This window comes from Pristiophorus japonicus, chromosome 25 (genome assembly GCF_044704955.1).
Source record: "Pristiophorus japonicus isolate sPriJap1 chromosome 25, sPriJap1.hap1, whole genome shotgun sequence".
NCBI classification, from domain to species: Eukaryota; Metazoa; Chordata; class Chondrichthyes; family Pristiophoridae; genus Pristiophorus; species Pristiophorus japonicus.
Window position 1 is genome coordinate 3,683,328 of NC_092001.1, and position 21,584 is coordinate 3,704,911.

General features: G+C 42.8%; 1 non-coding gene across 1 annotated transcript; it reads right to left on the bottom strand.

The window, feature by feature from the left end:
* Positions 1 to 498: 498 nt before the first annotated feature.
* trnas-uga (transfer RNA serine (anticodon UGA)) lies at positions 499 to 580 on the bottom strand. Its single transcript has one exon. It is a non-coding gene; the product is annotated as a tRNA-Ser (tRNA).
* Between the last annotated feature and the right edge of the window lie 21,004 nt (positions 581 to 21,584).

Genomic DNA, 21,584 nt, shown 5'->3' on the forward strand with positions numbered 1-21,584 from the left:
TGCAGTGGAAAATATCAAACAGAATTAAATACAATTCCGGTGTGCAATCCTACATTCTCACCATCACGCTGCTCTGAACTGCAGCGGGCGCTTGGCCATTTGGCTAAGGCCTCTCACTTTGGTGCAAACCCTAATGGTATCAGAAAATTGCAGATTCGAGGCTTGCTTTGGTGCTTTTGTCAAATATTGTTCCACTTTTAAAGTCAAACCATGTTCACATTCATTTGCTGAAGGTGATTTCTTTCCAAAAATTGCAGGGACTCATTATTAAAAGGCATTTTTTCATTCTGTTTCCTGTGTATATTTCTCACTGATCTTTGCAAATCGTTTCCAACAAACCAACAATCACTAATTACTGCCTCTAAATTAATAGTGTTTACATTTCCAACATCAGATTCGCATCAATCTGTGCAATAAAGGGCATTGGAGAGAAATGTGATGAGATTCCAGCGCTATCCACACGGATACAATTAAAGAAGGAAACACTTTCCGTAGAATCGCTGCAAGCAGAGTTCGAACCTGCGTGGGAGAACTCCATTGGATTTCAAATCCAACGCCTTAACCACTCGGCCTTCGCAACTTCATTAGCGATATGCTTTAACAGTCCAATGTTCGGTTCAAAATATCAGACAAATACACTTTGAGTTAATGTAATATAATATATTGAAAAAATGTTGATTTGAATCCCACCAGAGACGGATTTTAGGTTAGAATGTTATGTTTCCTGCTACGCACAATCAAATTTGCAGCAAATCAAAACTTCAGAGATGTTAAACTGCAGCCCATCTTTTGCTGTTACACAAAGGCCACAATTATCCTTTAAAATCTCTGGGCGCCCTGAGTCATTTGCGCAGTAACAGGAGCAAGACATCGAGCCTGTGACAGGCGGAGTCCATTAATCCCTCAAATCAGTTGCAAGGGACATGAGGAGGAACAGTAGAACTCCATTCTGTTGCGCGAACCTGCAGCACAGATGACAAGAAGGCAATGCCAAACCCACGAACATGTTGCACAGAAATAGGATGAGGCCATTCAACACCTCGAGCATATTACATAGGACCAGGGGGTTGCCATTCCAACACTCAACATGATGAACAGGGTAATAAATTTATGTTTTGGTTAACTGACACCAGAATGCGCCACTGTCGGATGTCATTTAGGCAATACAGGAAGTCGGATCTTGTTCTTAACCGAAGTGGGAATCAAATAAATCCGGTGCACACCCGAGGCAGTTTACAATAAAGGACTCTTCTGTTGTTACACACAGGGACAGGGGGAGTCATTCGGACCCTCGAGGACATTAAACAGGCGGAGATCAATAATAGTGACATGATAATTCTCTCACCGTCCAGGGATTTGCCATTCCTTAGCTCCAACTGTTGCCCAGAAACAGGAGGAGTCATTCAACCACTCGAGCACATTACACTGGCGGCCAATCATAGTAGCATTTCTGTTATTTCACTGGAATACTAATCCAAAGACAGAAAATTACAGCCCACCACTAGAGTACGGTAATTTAAATTTAATTAAATAAACCTGGAATTTAAAAGTACCAGTAATGGTGACCATTATCGTAACAAAACAATCTGATTTTACTATTATCCTTCAGGGAAGGATATCTGCCAACCTTACCAGTCTGGGCCTAGATGTGACTCTAGACCCATTTAACTGCCCACTGAAATGGACTGGTGAGACATTCATTTGCATATGGTTGCTCATCAACACCTTAATGAGGGCAATTAGAGATGCGCAAAAAATGCTGCCCTTGCTAACGAAGTCTACAAGCTAGACTTAATCAAATAAAACACTGGGACCTCTAGATTGTTGCACAGGAACAAGAAGTCCCTCAATCCCAGATTATAGAATGCTGAATCAGGAGACAACTAGAAGAATGGATAGCTGGCTGGTTTCAAGACATAAAAAAGAGAGTAGTGTTAAAATTGAGCTTTTCATATTGGAAGAAGGCGGGTCGTGGTGTTCCACAACGACCTGTGTTGGGACCATTGTTGTTCAAAAGTTATATTGAAAATTTGACCGAGGAAGCAAAAACATAATTTCGAAATTTGCAAGTGATATCTAATTAGGGGGGGTGGGGTGGTCAAAATTGAGGAGGACTGCAACAAATTACAGGAGGTCATGAAAAATTTGCATTTGAATTTCAAACCATATAAATGTGAGGTGTTATATTTTGTTCTGAAAATAGCGTGGTTACATATTATTTGAGGATGCCAGTCTGGGTGGCGTAGAGGATCAAAGCGACCATGGAAGAAAAATGCACAAAACTCTTCAAGTTAAAACACAGGTTATCAAGACTATACAAAAGGCAAAGAAAACGTGATTATTTTTTTCCACACGTACAGAATATAAAAGTAGTGACGTTATTCTAAACCTGTATTTAATCTTTGTTAGACCACACAGAGTGCTGCTTACAGTTCCATTCACCCTATTATAAAAAGCATAGAGAGGCATTGAGAGGATGCAGAGTAGATTTACAAAGATGATGCATAAACAGTCAGTGCACACATATCAGGAAAGGTTGAACATGCTGGGTCTACTTTCACTTGACAAAAGAGGCTGAGGCGCTACACAGGTTTGGTACTCTGTTTAAAAGGTAACGGTAGAGTGAGGTATATGTTTGGACATAAGGTTACAGATTGTGTGGAATAATATTCTGCTGCTGATAATGCCCTACAGCACCTCAAGGATGCCCAGCTTTGAGCTGCTAGATCTCTTCAGAATCTATCACATATAGCACGGTGGTAGTGCCAGACAGCACGATGCAGAGTATCCTTCGTGTGAAGACAGGACTTGGTATCAACAAGGTTTATCCAGTGTTCACTGCTACCAATATTGCCATGGACAGTTGCATCTGCGACAGACAGATTGGTGAGGAGGAGGTCAAGTAGGTGTTTTAATGTCGGAGCGACAGTAGTGATGTAGCACTGCACTTTCGGAGTTGCTGACTTTCGGTTGAGATCTTAAACCGAGACCCTGTCTGCCCTCCGAGCTGGACTTAAAAGATCCCACGCCCACTATTCGGAAGGAGAGCAGGAGAGTTCACTCCGGTGTCATGGAGCCAATGTACATCCTTCAACCCACATCTGTTCACTATAACATCGTTGTTTCTTGTTGTTGCAAATCTTCTTTTGCATTTCCTACCTTACAAAAGTGACCACACTGTAAAACTACTTAGCTGGCTGTGAACCGCTTTGGGAAGTCCTGAGGTGAACGACGCTGCAGAATTGCTCGTTTTATTCTTTTCGATCATCCGCTAAAAGTACACGATTGTCGGGCCGGTTAATTCAGATGGTTCATGCATGGTGCTGTTAACGTGAAGGCCGCGGGATCCATCACCGTACGGGACATTTTTTTTTTGCGTGGGGGAGGGCGGTGTTGCGAGTACTTTAGCTTTGTTATTCTAGAGAAGCTTTAACATTTAGGAACGAAACTCACAAGGGCCCTGCAAAAAATTGAAGCAATGATGCAAAATCTTAGTTCTGAGAAGAGCTCGTGGAACGTCGGATTGTTTCCAGCATTTAATGAAAAATTCGCTTATCTCCGAGAACTTGGGACTTATCGTATTTCAATCAGTTAATGGCCTACTGCCGCTGATTGGTTTGCGTTCTCAGAATGGAACTGAAATAAATACAATTCCCGTGAATCATCGCTCATTCTCAATATTAGTCTGCTGTGCACTGCAGGAGCAGCGTGGTTTAATGGAGAAAAAGTCTGACTCCGATTCAAACACTGATGTTATCTGAAGATTGTAGGTTTGAGTACTGCCTAAACTTGTTCAGCTCATCAGCTGAATGTGGTTTCCTGCCAAACATTGCAGGACTCTTTAAAAAATGCACTTTTTCATGCTGTTTTCTGTGTATATTTCTCACTGCTCTTTGCAAAAGTTTCGAACAAACAAACAATCACTTATTGATTTTGTGAATTATTAGTGTTTCCAATTCGAATAATAAGTTTGCATCAATCATTTTAACAAAAGGCAGTTCAGGGAATTCGGTTGAGTCCCGGTTTCAGTCATCTCGTCAGGGAATCGCTGCAAGCAGGGTTTGGAACCAACGCGCGAAACCCCAATTGGATTTCAAGTCCAATGCATTAACCACTCGGCTGTCACATCTACATTTTGCAATTATTTAAATAATCTAATGGTCGTTTGAAAAATTAAGACAATTGGTCGACATGCTTGCCCTCTTGTATCTCCCAGTCGATATGAAAACTAAATCGTTGAATCATTGAATCTCACAGCACAACAGGAAGCAATTCGGACAGAACTGGAAGGATTTACTTATCGTGAAAAACTGAACAGACTGGAGAGCTTTTCTCTGCAAAAGTCAAGGCAGGTATTATCTTTAATATTATTAAGTGATATGATAGCGTCGACGTGGAGAAAATATTTGCTATTCTGCAGGAGTTCAGAATTACATGTCATCAATGTAAGACAGACACCGATGAATTCAGTAGGCAATTCAAGAGTAATTTCTTCACGAAAGATTGGTAAGAATGTGGATGGTGCTAACACGAGCACGAGTTGAGGCGAATAACACAGGTGAATTAAAGAGGGAGCAACCTAAGCACATGAGTGCAAAAGTAATCGAAGGTTATGCGAATAGGATGAGTTGAAGTAGGATAGAAGTGATCCGGGCCTGGAGACTTATTTACTTTCAAACCTGCTAAAAAAACTGAATGCTTCCTCTCTCTCTATGTTTATTTCATCCAGAATATCACACACCTCCTCGATGGCAATATTTGCATTGCCTCTTTCTTCTGTGAAAACAGATGCAAATTATTCATTAAGAACCTTAGCAAAATTTTGCGCCTCCACACAAAGATTACCCCCATGGTCTCGAAGAGGTCCTATCCTTTCTTTAGTTAGCATCTTACTCTTAATATATTTGTAGAACATCTTTGGGTTTTCCTTAATTTTACGAGCAAAGAATTTTTCATGCTCTCGCTCAGAATTCCTCATATAATTTTTAATATAATCTCTTAACTTTCCATAGTCCTCCAAAGATTCATTAGTATTTAGCCGTTGGTTTCTGAAAAAGCGTCCTTTTTTTTCTTAATCCTCCCCTGTAAGTCTCTAGACATCCAGGCGCATCTCGACTTATTTTTCACAGCTTTTTACTTTAAGCGCACATGCTTGGCCTTAACTTTCCTGATCTCCTCCTTGAAGGCCTTCCACTGTTCCGAAAATGATTTACCAACAAGTAGCTGTTTCCTGTCCACTGTGGCCAAAACACTCCTCAACTTGGCAGAATTAGCTTTTTCCCAATTTGTGACTTTTATTCCAGCCCATCATTTTCCTTATCTACAGCCACCTTGAATTTGACTGAATTATGGTCACTAGCACCCAGTTGTTCTCCCACTGATACCCCTTCAACCTGCCCAGTTTCATTTCCCAAAACAAAATCCAAAACCGCCACATCTCCTCTTGGACTTGTTACATACTGAGTGAAATAAATTATCTTGAATACATTTTAAGAATTCTACACTCTCTCCCCTTTACACTATATGTGTCCCAATATTTGGATAGTTAAAATCCCCGACTATTACTATCCTATGGTTTGTGTCCCACAGCATTTGCCTACATATTTTATCTGCCATCTCCCTCCCACATTTTTGCGGTGTATAATGCACACGCAGCAGTGTGATCGCCCCTTTTTATTGATCAATTTGACCCTTATGACACATTTGATTATCCCTCTAACATATCATCCCTCTTGTATTCTATGCCTCGGCAAATTAAAGAAAGCATTCCGTATGCCTTCTGCACGATATTTTGTGCCTGTCCTGCTACATTCACGGATTTGTGGACATGCATTCAAAGTTCCCTTTGTTCCACTACACTTCTCAGTGTCCTGCCATCTAACGTGCGTCCCTTTGCCTGGTTCGCCGTCCTCAGATTTATTACGTCACGTTTCTACATATTGGTACCATAAGCCACGATTCTGCCCAGCTGACCATTTAATTGATATCTTCCTGCATTCAACAAAGTTATTTTTCATTATCTACGACACAGCCAATTTTTGTATCATCTGCAAACGTTTTAATCCTATGCCCTTCATTCAAATCTAAATCATTGATACATACCACAAAGAAAAAGGATCCTCCTACGGAGTCCAGCGGATCCTCCCTCGAACAGCTTTCCAGTTCCAAAAACACGTTTTGATCTTTGCTTCCTGCCTCCGAGACAATTTTGGATTTAACTTTGCCACTTTGCCTTGGATCCCATTGGCTTTTACTTTCGTGAGCAGACTGTCATATGGGACCTTGTCATAAGCTTTGCGAAAATCAACATGCACTACAAAAAAATGCACTTGTTACCTCCTCAGAAAATGAAATCTATTTACGCAGACACGATCTTCCCTTAACAAATCCATGCTGATTGTCCTTGATTAATCTATATCTTTCTTAATGAATATTTATCCTGTTCGTCAGAATCTTTACAGATAATGTTCCCACAACCGAGGTAAGGCTGACTGGTGTTTAATTGTTCATCTATCCATTTTTAAACAAATGTTCGGCATTAGCAGTCCTCCAGTCCTTTGGCATGACACCTGTAGCCAGAGAGTATTATCATGATCAGACGTTGTACTATTTCCTCTTTTCCTTCTCTCGGCCCTGTGGAGTTTTCCACCTTCAAAGCTATTAAATCCCTCAATACTACCTTTCTCACAATGATTATTTCAGTTAATATTTCACTCTTCTCACCGATTGCAACGTCTGCATCGCCCCTCACTTTTGAGAATACAGTTGCAAAGTATTCATTAAAAGCCTGCACACATATTCTGCCTCCACACACAGATTACCTGTATCGTCTCTAATGATCCCTACACTTTCTTTTGATATCCTTTCCTCTGAATGTATTTGTCAATCTTTGCATTTTCCTTGATTTACTTGGCAATATATTTTCATTATCTCTCTTTGCTTTCCCAATTTCTTTTTAAATTTCGACTTTTCACTTTCTTTACTCCTCTAGAGTTTCTGAACTATTGAGCCCAACCTTTGGCATATGTAACCCTATTTTCTTTATTCTGCGCTGCAAGCACCTTGACATCAAGGGGCTTTAGATTTGTTCGTCTCACCCTTTTTCTTTAAGGAGCATATTTGTCCTGAACCCTGAGGATCTGCTCTTTGAATGACTCTCAATGCTCTAACACAGTTTTTGCCTTCAAGTTGCTATTTCCAGTCCACTTTGGCGAAATCCAATCTCTGTTTGCCAAAATTGACTTTTCCCAACTTGAGATTTTATATTCCTGATGTAACTTTGTCAATTTCATAACTACACTAAATCTAACTGAGTTACGATCACAAGCACCAACATGCTCCCGATTGATGCACCTTCGACCTGCTCAGCATCATTCGCGCAATCCAAGCCCAGAACCGCCCCCTATCATGTTGGATTTGCTACATATTGGATAAAATTGATCTCCTGAATAACTTGCAGGAATTCTGCACCCGCTATACTTTTCACACCAATTCTATCCTAGTTAATATTAGCGTAGTTGAAATCGCCTACTTTAATTTCCCTCCAATTGTTGCACTTCTCAGACATTTGCCAATATATTTGCTCGTCGATCTACCTCTGGGCATCTCTACTACACTCCCAGCTCCTTTTATATACTTCAATTTATCTCGTGTAGCCTGAATTGAAGACCCTTCTCACACATTATCTCACCTCACAGCTGCAATTGTTTACTTAATCAATACTGCGACCTCCCCCCTCCCCTCGGTTTTATCCCCCCTCTCACCTGCCTGACAAACATGTAACCAGGAATGTTGACCTATCGTACCTGCCCTTCTTTCAGTCATGTTACAGTAAATGCTCTCATATCATTCTCCTCGCTGACACCTGGCACCGGGCATAAGCCGAAATTACTAACTTTGAGGTGCTGCTTTTTATCATCAACTAAGACGATCTTTCGAACAAGGGTGACTTGTTTCAGCATGCGTTTACAGTTGTTTCAATGAAGGACCCGATAATTCAGTCCGGTTCACAAATTGAAGGGGTGGAAGATGCCTGCGAGTGAATGTTTTTAACGTGTGGTGACCTTTGCACAGAAGCCACCATAGGGACTTGACAGAGCTTGGAGTTTATCTCGTGGCATGGGTTAAGCTGGATCACTGGAGAACTGCTCTGCTGCCTGGACCTAGTGCATACACATTTCGCAGTGTGGGCTCGCCCGTGTTGCCCCTGGGCCGTCGCCTATTCTGTGCCCCGTACCTTCATTTGTCGCACCTCTGCCACGAACTCTCACCACTCCTCCGCCACAATCATTCGCTCAATTTCCACCGCGATCTCTGACCTTATCTCCACCACGATCTCTTGCCTTTCCTCTGCAAAAAAAACATTCGCTGCAGATCCACCACGATGTGTCAGTGTTCCTCCGCCAAAATATCTGGCCGCTTCTCCGTCACAAACATTCTCAGCATCTTCGCCATGATCTCTCGCTTCTCCTCCACCACAAAAAAATGCTGCACCTCATGCTTTTTAATCCCTCTCCTAGCTCCCCCAAATCAACATGCAGTGCCTCATCCCACTTGCGACCTGTGACATTGGTATCATAATGTATCAAGTCCTCTGGCTGTTCACCCTATCCGCCCAGCATCCCCTGCAACCGCTCAGTTATATCCTTGACCCTGGCAGCATAGAGGCAAAATATCATTCTGGAGTGATGTCTGCGGCGTGTCTGCATGGCTAACTATTGAATCTTTTAACAATATTGCTCCCATTCGTCTTCCTACCTCCTGGGCAGCTGAGCCGGCAGTGGTGCCGTGGACCTGGCTCTGGCTGCATTCCCCGAAGAACGATCAACCCACCCACCCCCACACCAGTACTCAGAAAAGAAAGCTGGGTGGAGAGTAAGAAGAACTCAGTTGAATCCTAAATTACCTGGCTGTTCCTCCTCTTCAGTCTGGCGGCCGCACATTCATTCTCACCCTGCACACGTTTAAGCTGCGAGGTGACCACATCAAGAAACGTGCTATCCACGAAGTTCTCAGCTTCGCGGGTGCACTGCAGTGACTCTCCCACTGATATGCTTTCCATCTGCCCAGCTTAATTACGTAAAACTAAGTACAAAACCGCAACATCCCTTTTTTGGCTTGCTATTATTTGGCTAACAAAAAGTTATCCTGAATGCAATTGAGCTATTCTGTGCTTTCAATACATTTTCACGACTTATATCACAGTTAATATTAAAGCAATTGATATCACCCACTGTTGCTCCCTAATATGTGTGCATTTTTCAGATATTTTCCAACGGATTTCCTCTTCAACTCCCTCGGATTGTTTAGGGGCCTGTAGTTCAATCCCTGTCATGCGTGTGCCCCTTTTTATACTTATGTTGAACCGATTTAGCTTCTTTTGAAAATCCTTCTAACTTATGAACCCTTCTCACAGCTATAATTGTTTATTTCACAAAAATTGTCACCCCTTCATTTTTATGCCCATCCTTATCTTGTTTGAAAACATTGTAACCAGGAATCTAGAGATGCCGAGCCTGCCCCTCTTTATGCCATGTTTCTGTAATCGTTAATGTATCATCATATTTCAAGGTGTCCATCTGTGCTTTCAGCTCCTCCACCTTATTCACCCATTCCTTAGATTTGGAATATGCCATCATGCACAGGCGTGGTTGGAATTGTGTTTCCAGTGAGGTTCCCCAGTGCTCAGTTCTCGGCCTCTTGCTTTTTGTGGTACATACCAATGATCAGACTTGAATGCAGGATTTATGATTAAGAATTTTTTTAAGATTATACTAAATCCTGCCCTGTATTAGATAATGAGGAGGAAAGCCTGAACAGATGGGCAGAACAGTGGAAAATGTAATTCAATCTGGAGAAGTATGATGTAATATATTTGGGCAGGGCAAAAAGGCAAGGGAATAAACAATCAGTGGTAGGGCACTGCGACACATAGAGGGAAATAGGGTGCTTGGAAAGCATGTACTCAGATCCATGAAGGTAGATGGACACATGGCGAAGAAGGCATACGGGATACGTATGTTTAGCAGGAGAGGCATGGAATACAAGAACAGGGCGGATTTGCTTGAAATTCTACAAAAATCCCGAGTTGGAACACAGCTAAAGTCTGCATGCAGTTCTGGTCAACACATTACAGGAAAGATGTTATTGTATGAGAAAGCGTACTGCACAGATTTAAGAGTCGGCAAGCATTCTAACACTGAAGCACCAATCATCGGATTATACTGATTTTCAATTTCCAAACTCCAACTTATTTTGGAACAATTTCTTTAATAATACAAACTGGGACACGGCTCCAAAATAAAATGCATAGTGGAGCAGATGCTGCATATGGAATTGTTCAATAAATGCTGGATAAAACGAGACAGGTCAAGTAATAGCTGTGGCCAGAAAAACACAGGGCTAAGTTGTCAGGTTTATGAGCTCTCGGCAGAAGTAACATTTTGCAGTATTATTTCGAAGTATTTATATGACTTACGTGAGTTTTCTTCCAAACGTTTAAAGCTGATGCAAAACAACAAAAAGAAAATAGAAAACGCCCCACAAACAAATGTCAATTGGCCAAAAGAGGTTCAAACCCACGATTGTGGCATTAGTAATACCACGTTCTAATCAATTGAACAAACCAGCCTGTTTGTGAATCGCAACATTCAACATACTTTTATGTTAAAAGCTGATATTATCGAAGCGTCTTCAAATCCTGCACTATCGATCAATTACATCAAAAGAACATAAGAAATGGGAGCACGAGTAGGTCTTTTGGCCCCTCAAGCATGCTCCACCTTTCAATAAGATCATGGCTGATCTGATCTTGGCCTCAACTCCACACCTCTTCGCGCAACGGATAACCCTTTACTCGTTTATCTCTCAAAAAACTGTCGATCTCGGCTTTAAATCTGTTCAATGACCCAACCTCTTCTGCTCCCTGGGGCAGAGAATTGCATAAATGTACTACGCTTTGAGAGAAAAAATTCTCCTCATCTCAGTTTAAAATGTGCGACCCCTTATTCCAAGACGATTCCTCTAGCTTTAGTTTCACCAATGAGTCGACATATCTTCTCTGCATTCCCCTTTTTCGAACCCGCTTATTGTCATCAGTTTCAATAAGATCACCTGTCATTCTTCTGAACTCCAGTGTGTATAGGCTCAACCTACCCAATCTTTCTTTAACGGTCAACCCCCTCAACTGCGGTATCAACCAAGTGAACCTTCTGTGAGCAGTTTCCACTTCAAGTAAATCCTTCCTTAAATATGGAGACCAAAACTGCAAACAATACTCCGGTGTGGTCTCACCAATACCCTGTACAGTTGCAGCTGGAGTTCTCTGCTTTTATACTCTATCCACCTTTTAAAAATGGCCAGCATTAAATTGACCTTCCTTATTACTTGCTGCCAATGCATACTAGCCTTTTGTATTTCATGCGCAAGCACCCCTAGGTCTCATTGTACTGAAGCACTTTGCAATGTTTCTCCATTTAAAATAAAAATTGCTTTTCTATTATTTCTACCAAAGTGGATAACCTCACATTTTAACACATTATAATCCATCTGCCAATTTTTTTCCCCCACGCAATTAACCTATCTATATCCCGTTGCAGATGTTTGCATGCTCGTCACAATTTGCTTTCCCACCCATCTTTGTATCATCAGCAAACTTGGCTACATTACACCGGGTCCCTTCATCCAAGACATTAATCTCGACTGTAAGTAGTTGACACCTGCCGCAACCCACTAGTCATTGTTTGTTAACCGGAAAATGATCCATTCATCCAGACTCTCGGTTTTCTGATAGTTAGCCGATATTTTAAATCCAAATCCGTGAGGTTGTACTTTGTGCAGTAATAACTTACGTGACACTTATTGAAAGCCATCTAGAGGTCGAAATACATCACATCTACTTCGTCCCCCTAATCCACCTGCTCGTTACATCCTCAAAGTACTCCAGCAAATTTGTCAATCATCAATTCATTTTCATAAAACCATGCTGAATCTGCTTGATTGAATCATGTTTTTCGAAATGTCCCGCTACTTCTTACTTAATAATGGAGTCCAGCATTTTCGCAACGAGAGATTTTAGGTTAACTGGTCGATAGCTTTCTGCTTTTTACCTGCCTCATTTTTATAAATAGTGGTATTACATTTGCTGTTGTCCAAGCCGCTGGGAGCGCTCGAGAATCCCGGTCATTTTCGTAAATAACTACCAAAGCATTCACTATCAATAAAGCAACTTCTCTTAAGACCCAAGGATGTAAGCAGTCAGGTCCAGTGAACTGGACCGTCTTTCGTCCCATAATGCATTACGTTCCTCTCTCATTATCACCCCTTGTTTTTCCACTATTAGGATGTTTTTAGAGCCTTCTACCTTCGAACTTCGTCCCTTGACCGATACAAAATATGTGTTCAACGGCTTTGCCATTTCCCGGTTCTATATTATTAATGCCTCAGTCTCATCCTCCAGGGGACAAACATTTAGTTCGCAACACGTTTCTATTGAACGTACCTGTAGAAACTCTTACTATCTGTTTTTACAATTGTTACGTGTCGTGATAGTTTACTTTCATAATCTATCTTCCCTCTGTTTAACATTCTCTGCTGGCTGTTAAAATTTACGTTGACGAATCTCTCTACATACAGACTGCATTTATCAATCATTCACTATCCTATCAGCAACTACTCTGCATATGTTGTTGTATGCCACAAATATCCATATCCAGCAGATTATTAAACTCGCATCACATAAGTGCCAGGCAATGACTAACTCCGGCAAGCGATCGTCAAAGCAGCGCCACTTGACATTCAACGTCTGACCACCACATAATCCCCCACCTACAACATCCTGCTGGCCAAAATTGATCACGAACTTATCTGGACCAGGCAAGTCAAATATAACTACTCACATTGGCAGAAGGTGAATGGTGGTGTTCCACGCGAATCAGTGTTGGGACTACTATAGTTCATAATTTACATTAATGATTTAGATACATAGAAACAAAGAAACATAGAAAATAGGTGCAGGATTAGTGCATTCGACCCTTCGAGCCTGCACCGCCATTCAATAAGATCATGGCGGATCATTTCTTCAGTACCCGTTTCCCGCTTTCTCTCCATGCCCCTTGATCCCTTTAACCGTAAGGGCCATATCCAACTCCCTCTTGAATATATGCAGTGAACTGGCATCAACAACTCTTTGCAGCAGGGCATTACACAGGTTAACAACTCGCTGATTGAAGAAGTTTCTCCTCATCTCAGTCCCAAATGGCCAACCCCTTATCCTAAAGCTATGTCCCCTGGTTCTGGACTTCTCCAACATCGGGAACATTCTTCCTGCATCTATCCTGTCCAGTCCCGTCAGAATCATGTAAGTTTCGATGAGATCCCCTCTCATCCTTCTAATCTCTTGTAAACAAAGTTCCTGTTGATCCAGTCTCTCCTCATATGAAAGCCCAGCAAACTCTGGAATAAGTCTGGACAACCTTTGCTCCACTCCCTCAAGAGCAAAACGTCCTTCCTCAGACTAGAAGAACAAAACTGAACACAATATTCCAGGTGAGGCCTCACGAAGGACCTGTACAGCTGCATTCAGACCTCCCTACTTCTCTATTCAAATCCCCTAGCTATGAAGGCCAACATACCACTTGCCTTCTTTATCGCCTACTGTACCTGTGTGCCCACTTTCAGTGACTGATGAACCATGACATCAAGATCTCGTTGCACCTCCCCTACTCCTAATTTGCCGCCATTCAGATAATATTCTGCCTTCATTTTTTTGCCCCCAAAATGGATAACCTCACATTTATACACATTGTACGGCATCTGCCATGTATTTGCCCACTCACCTAACCTGTTCAAGTCACCCTGCAGCCTCTTAGCGTCCTCCTCATAGCTCACACCGCCAGCCAGTTTAGGGTCATCAGTAAAATTGAGATATTACAATATATTCCTTAATCTAAATCGTTAATGTACATTGTAAAGAGCTGGGGTTCCGGCACTGAGCTCTGTGGCACTCCACTAGTCACTGCCTGCCATTGTGAAAAGGACCCGTTTATCACGACTGTCTGCTTCCTGTCTGCCAACCAGTTCACTATCCACGTCAGTATCTTACCCCCAATACCATGTGCTTTGATGTTGCACACCAATCTCTTGTGCGGTACTTTGTCAAAAGCCTTTTTAAAGTCCAAATGCACCACATCTACTTTTTTCTCCCTTGTCCACTCTGCTTGCTACATCCTCAGAAAATTCAGGAAGATTCGTCAAGACGATTTCTTTTTAATAAATCCATGTTGACTTGGTCCGATCCTGTCACTGCTTTCCTAATGCGCTGCTATTTCATCCTTATTGATTGATTCCATCATTTTGCCTACTACTGATGTCAGGCATACCGGTCTATCATTAGCCGTTTTCTCTCTCCCTGCTTTTTTAAAATGTGGTGGTATATTTGCGACCATCCAGTCCACAGGAACTGATCCACAGTCGGTAGACTGTTGGAAAATGATCACCAATGCATCCACTATTTCTAGGGCCACTTCCTTGTGTACTCTGGGATGCAGACTATCAGGCCTCGGGGAATTATCAGACTTCAATCCCATCCATTTCCCAACACAATTTCTGCTTAATAAGGATATCCTTCAGTTCCTCCTTCTCACTATACCCACTGTCCCCTTGTACTTCGTAATGTTATTTGTATCTTCCTTCGTGAAGATGGAAACGAAGAATTGGATCAATTGGTCTGCCATTTCTTTAATTCCCCATTATAAACTCACCTGAATTTACAATTTCTAACTTTGTGCATTGCTAAACTTTGTATGGCGGGGGCGGTGGTCGGGTTAGTGAATACAGAGGACGAATGCACGAAATTGCAGGAGGACATTACGAAACTTACAGATTGGGGTTACAATTGGAAAACGAAGTTCAACGCAGATTAATGTGAGGTGTTATATATTGTAGGAAGAAGAGGAAGATCTCTTATTATTTTGAGGATGCGACCCTGTGTGGGGTAGACAAACAAAGCGAACATGGAGTACAATTATTCAAATCAGTAAAATTTGCCATACAGGTCAACAACGTCAAGAAAAGCAAATCATGTGTGTGGCTTTATTTCTAGAGGTATAGCTTTGAGAATCATGGAAGTTATCCTGGTTATTCTTTCCTTTGAAAAAAGAAGGTTGAAGGGTGACCGAATTGAGGACCTTAAAATTATGAAAGGTTTCGATAGAACAGATACAGAGAGAATGTTTCCACTTGTGGGGAGCAGCATAAGTAGACGCATTGAATGTAAGACAGTCAACCAGAAATCCAACAAGGAATTCAAACGAAACTTTCTGACCAAAATATTGGTGGGGACGTGGAGCTCGATACAACAGAGAGTGGTTGGAGCAAATAGCATAAATGCATTTAAGGGAAGGCTAGACACGCATATGATGGAGAAGGCAATAGACGGTTGTGCTGATAGATTTAGATGAGGAAAGATGAGAGGTGGCTGAATTGGATCATAGAAACATAGAAACATAGAAACATAGAAAATAGGTGCAGGAGTAGGCCATTCGGCCCTTCTAGACTGCACCGCCATTCAATGAGTTCATGGCTGAACATGCAACTTCAGTACCACATTCCTGCTTTCTCGCCATATCCCTTGATCCCCCTACTAGTAAGGACTACATCTAACTCCTTTTTGAATATATTTAGTGAATTGGCCTCAACAACTTTCTGTGGCAGAAGATTCCACAGGTTCACCACTCTCTGGGTGAAGAAGTTCCTCCTCATCTCGGTCCTAAATGGCTTACCCCTTATCCTTAGACTGTGTCCCCTGGTTCTGGACTTCCACAACATTGGGAACATTCTTCCTGCATCCAACCTGTCTAACCCCTTCAGAATCTTAAACGTTTGTATGAGGTCCCCTCTCATTCTTCTGAATTCCAGTGAATACAAGCCCAGTTGATCCAGTCTTTCTTGATAGGTCAGTCCCGCCATCCCGGGAATCAGTCTGGTGAACCTACGCTGCACTCCCTCAATAGCAAGAATGTCCTTCCTCAGATTAGGAGACCAAAACTGTACACAATACTCCAGGTGTGGCCTCACCAAGGCCCTGCACAACTGTAGCAACACGTCCCTGCCCCTGCACTCAAATCCCCTCGCTATGAAGGCCAACATGCCATTTGCTTTCTTAACCATCTGCTGTACCTGCATGCCAACCTTCATTGACTGATGTACCATGACACCCAGGTCTTTTTGCACCTCCCCTTTTCCTAATCGGTCACCATTCAGATAATAGTCTGTCTCTCTGTTTTTACCACCAAAGTGGATAACCTCACATTTATGCACATTATACTTCATCTGCCATGCCTTTGCCCACTCACCTAACCTATCCAAGTCGTTCTGCAGCCTCATAGCATCCTCCTCGCAGCTTACACTGCCACCCAACTTAGTGTCATCCGCAAATTTGGAGATACTACATTTAATCCCCTCGTCTAAATCATTAATGTACAGTGAAAATCATGCATGACAGCATGGACTGCTGTGGTGGAAGGCCCGGTTTCATTGCCATTGATATTGAAGAAGAAAGCTGCCGATAGCTGGAAGATATAAATGTACTGGTGTTGGGAGAAAAATCTATTTCAAAGAACAAGACTCGAGTAACCCGTCTGCTTTATTTGGGAAAACACACACGTTTAATATACGTATTTGTAGACGTGGTAACATCCGAGATCTTTGCTCAGGTACCGCAATCCATCACGCCAGAAACACCGCGACTGGCCCAGAGGGCCCATATTTAAGGTCGCAAATTAAAACTGCATGTGTTGTTAAAGTTGCAACGGAAGAATAGACACATTCCACAACAACGTATATGAGACCCTGAGGTCATTGTTTCATCATTCAGTTGCCCTTTATCCGCAGAAAAACAAGCAGATATCAGTAAGAACAAACGAGCAGCTGTGTGCCCTCTCCATCCGTCCCTTGTCTTGCTTCCCTATCTTCATGACAAAGGGTCAGCGGATATTGGATTCCAAATTAGGTTCATAGCAGGAATTACCAAAAGAATCCCCCTACAATTTCCCTCCTTTTGATCCTTGGCCAGCCAAATTGATCACCTTTGTCACTCTGCTTCTCATTTTCCCCGCACCTGCCGTCGTGATCAGCCGCTAGGTTGGGGGGAGCTGAGATCCAGACGTTTCTGAATTAGATTCCTGTAATCAATAATGTCTTTACCTCCAATACAGTAGTCAGCGTTCGCTTCTTGCCCTGCGGAGTTTATAAGAAGTCCAACAGAGATACAAGTATCTCAATGACAAAACCAATTCTACAGCCACTAATATGTGTGAGATTATTCATATCCAATAGTGTATATTACCATTCAGTCCCCAGTTTCACGCCTTCTCATACCAAGGTGTATATTGAAGGCCTTTTGCAATATCTTTTTTCCACTATCCGTAGCTCCTTTTCAATAATGTGGTATCGTTTTATGCTTGCCAGAGTGAGGTCTTTGATATACATCAGGTCCGCAGGCAGGTGAAGTGTTGGGCAGCCAGCTTACTGTCGTGTTGGTATAAAGCTTGCTTAATTTCATCAGTCAAGTTCAGCGTAATAGTTTCTCGAGCATGGATATATTTCATTCGAGCTTGTCCAATCGTTACTCGTAGACTCGCGGTGAAGCAGAAGCAGGGGTTCGGGATGTTACAGTGATAAATGCCATAGTCATCAGTCAATTGGTTGGTTACCACACAGTGTTCACCTTTTCCACAGGAGGCTGAGTAAGTTGTTTATAACTCTGATGGGCTTATTTCCAAAACATATCCCTTCGTCCAATTAAATCCGCACTTGTCGTTTCTCCCCAGTCCACTGGATGTGGACATATCGTTAGGCTTCCTATCCTGCGGCAACCTGATAATGAGACCCCACTCGTGGTTGCGTTCCTTTTGATCGCATATTGATCCATCGGTAATACCGCAGCTAGTTCTCAACCCGGATTAGACCCAGTTTTTCCATCTCAAACTGGGGATAATGTCCATACTCCCCCTTTATCATTACTGGAAGCATGAGGACCATCTGCACCAGGGCAGCATGGGAATCGTTGCATCTGCCTGTCGATGGAAAGAATCTTGTCATTCCTTTCATCGTCCATGCGTCCAGTTGCACCGGATGCTCTGCTAGGCGGAACAGATGGTTGCTATTGATCCACTTCGGGTCTTTGCCCCAGTGTATTTGGTCCAGGTCTTTTCTGACCTGCCCGATCATCCATCCACCGTAAGAGTGGCAGATGTCTGGCTGAAACTCATCCTTTTCTTCATTAAATTCTAGGTTAATCCGGTGATTAATGGTGGCAAGCTTGTTCTCCTGGACAATAATCCCTTTAACTAAGCTCCCAGCTGTCCCATATCTTTCGCTAGCAATGTCCTCGGTGTTTCCTATCCCTTTCTGTAGCAGAAACCTGACTGTGTCTTTGACCCGCTCTGTTTGTTCCTCCAGACATTGCGTACCTTGGGCGTTAACAAATGATGTTCCCGTGTTTACTCCTGTCAGGATATCATTGACCAAAGCCCGTTTATGCCTCCGTGTATGGCTTGTCTTGAAAGGGTCTAGAAACCTAGATGCCCCTGAGCCATCCAGATAGTCTTCAAATATCTCCTTCTGCAGACGGGTTTATAGCGCCCTTACTTTCGGGTCACTCTATTCTTGCAGTCCTAAATTGGTTATATTTACTATTATAGACAGAACTTCAGGGTATACATTCTCATACAGCATTCTTCCCTCCGATCTCCATACCAGACTGTTTGCGGTCCCTTTCCTTTTGGTGGGGCAATAGTTATGGAGTGGGTCGCATGGGACTATTCTCCAGGCCCTCCCCCACTGCAGGTATGGATATTCTGGGGTAAATGCTTTCTATCGCTTGACTCTCTACGTTTTGTATCGACTGAACTTCCTACCTTGTCGGTACACAATATCTTTACTTCGTTCTCCGCATTTCCAGCGTATAATTGTAGTATTTACAATTGCGAGCTCGTACATACTTTTAATTCTAGCTTATCACCAGTCCATTTTACCCGTTCTATTTCCCCCTCACCTGATCATTTTCCATTAAAGCGCTCTGTTTACCACCTTATTTTAAAATTATTTACAGAGACTGACTGTACTTCTGTCTCCTCAGAAGTGAACTTTCGATTATTCCCATCACAACCATTCCCCCCACAACCCCACCCCCCACCCCCACCTCGTTATCATCAACCAATGTCGTCCCACAGAAGTTCCCTTGTTGGCTTAGCCACCCGAGGATGTTACGACAGTCAATAGTTGTCGTATTCTGCGAGAGGGATCCTTCTCGGGACCCCATCCATCCTTAAGCATCTTGTCGATTAATGCCTTCCGGTCGCCTGCATAGAATTTAGTAACGGTGCCTTCCTCACCATAGTCTAATTCTTTCCCCAACGCCATTCTGTGAGCCGGCTATGGGCGGTCTCACCGCACTGGCCCCTTCACACGACTTGAATCCTACCCAAGATCTCGGTTCTTCTAAATGCTTACTTACAATTACTTACCGGTCCTTTGGGGCAACAACATTGTCACTAACTTATAATTCCTCCTTTAAAACGTATTACTGTAAAGTACCGATTATTAAAATTGTGTATTACCCGCTCCGCAGACCTCACTTGATTCAGATCTGTGCCCGATCTGATCATCGACTTCCAGGTCACCGAATTTGTGAGTGGTATTTAAAAGTTCTCACTCTTGTATGTGACCCCTCCGCCAGGTCCCACCTGTGCCACAAAATCCTGCCGACGATGCTAAAAATTTTGGAGTACAAATCGATGTCAAAGAAGAAGACTCGAGACAACTGTCTGCTTTAAGTGGGAAAATACGCAAGTTTAATATATGTACTTGTAGACGTGGACACGTCTGAGATCTGTTCTCAGCTTCCGCAGCCCATAACCCGAGAAACTCCCCGACTGGCAAAAAGTGCCTCAGATTTAAGATCGCAAACTACAACTGCGTGTTTCATCAAGGTTACAACAGAAAAATAGACACATTCCGCAATAAGGTACTTGAGACCCCGAGGTCGTTGTTTAAACATTCAGTTCCCCTTTATCAGCAGAATAACAAGCAGATATCAGTAAGAACAAACGTGCAGCTGTGTGCCCCCTCCATCCGTCCCTTGTCATGCTTCACCTATCTTCATGACTCTGGTTCAGCGGATGTTGGAGTCCAAATTAGATTCATAGCAGGCATAGCCAAAAAATTCCACTACAACTGGCAAGGTGGGCAGAACAGTAGCAAATGGAATTCAATCCGGATAAGTGTGAGGTAATGCATTTGGGGAGGTCCAACAAGGCAAGGCAATAACCATTAAATGGTACACCACTAAGATGTGTGGATGAACAGAGGGACGTTGGAGTGCAGGTCCACATATCCCTGAAGAGGCCTGGTAAATAAGGTGGTTCGGAAGTCATGAGCAATACTTGTCTTTATTAGTCGAGGCATGGGATACAAGAGCAAGGACATTATACTTGAATTATAAAAAAACACAGTTTAGGCCGTAGCACTGATATCTGCTTGTAGATCTGGTCAGCCCGTTTCTGGAAAGATGTGTTTGCATTGGAAAGGGTGCCGTGGAGGTTTTCAAGAATGTTGCCTGGACTGCAGGCATTTGGCTAAGTAAAGAGTGCAGATGCTGCTTGTGCTTTCTTTGGAATAGAGCATGCTGAAGTGAGACCTTATTGAGGTGTAGAAAATGATGAGAAGCCTGGATAGAGTAGATAGGAACACCTGTTTCCATGGCAGACAGGACAATACTAGGGGCCATAGATTTAATGTAATTGGAGAGGATTCCACGAGTTATGAGGCGTAATTTATCCACCCGGAGTGTCGTGGGGGCCTAAATCTCACTGCGAGAGAGGGTGATGAGGGAAAAGTACTCACCACATTTAAACAATAAATGGATGTGCAATTAAAGTGCCGTAACCTACCGGACTACGTCCCAAGTGCTGTAAATTGCGATTAGGCTAGATAGCACTTGGTTAGCAGTTGCAGACACGATGGGCCGAAATGTTCTCCGTCTGTGCAGTCAATTTATAAGATTCTATGATTCTGTATGCTATGTAATCCTATGTAACACCATGTAATCCGATATCGGATCGGGGCAGAGGGTGGATATTCTGCTGATAGTTTCTCACCTCCTACTCCCTAAACACTTTCCAACATCTACAAGGCATAAATCTGAAGTGTTTTGGAATACATTTACTTACCTGGATGTGTGCAGCTCCAACGACACTGAAGATGGTCGACAGCTTCCAAGACAAAGCAACCCGCTTGATTCGCATCCGATCCACCACCGAAAACATTCACTGCCTCCACCAGTGGCGCACAGTGACTGCATTGTGTACCATTTAGAAGTTGCACCGCAGCGATTTGCCAAGGCTTCTTCAACAGCATCTCTCAATACCGCAACCTCGTCCATCTTGAACGGCAAGGACAGCAGGAGTTCGGGAGCAGCATCGCCTCTAAGTTCCCCTCCTAGTTCCACACCATCCGGATATGAAAATATATCACTGTTGCTTCATCATCAGTGGGTCGAATCGTGCAAGTCCATCCTTCCCAGA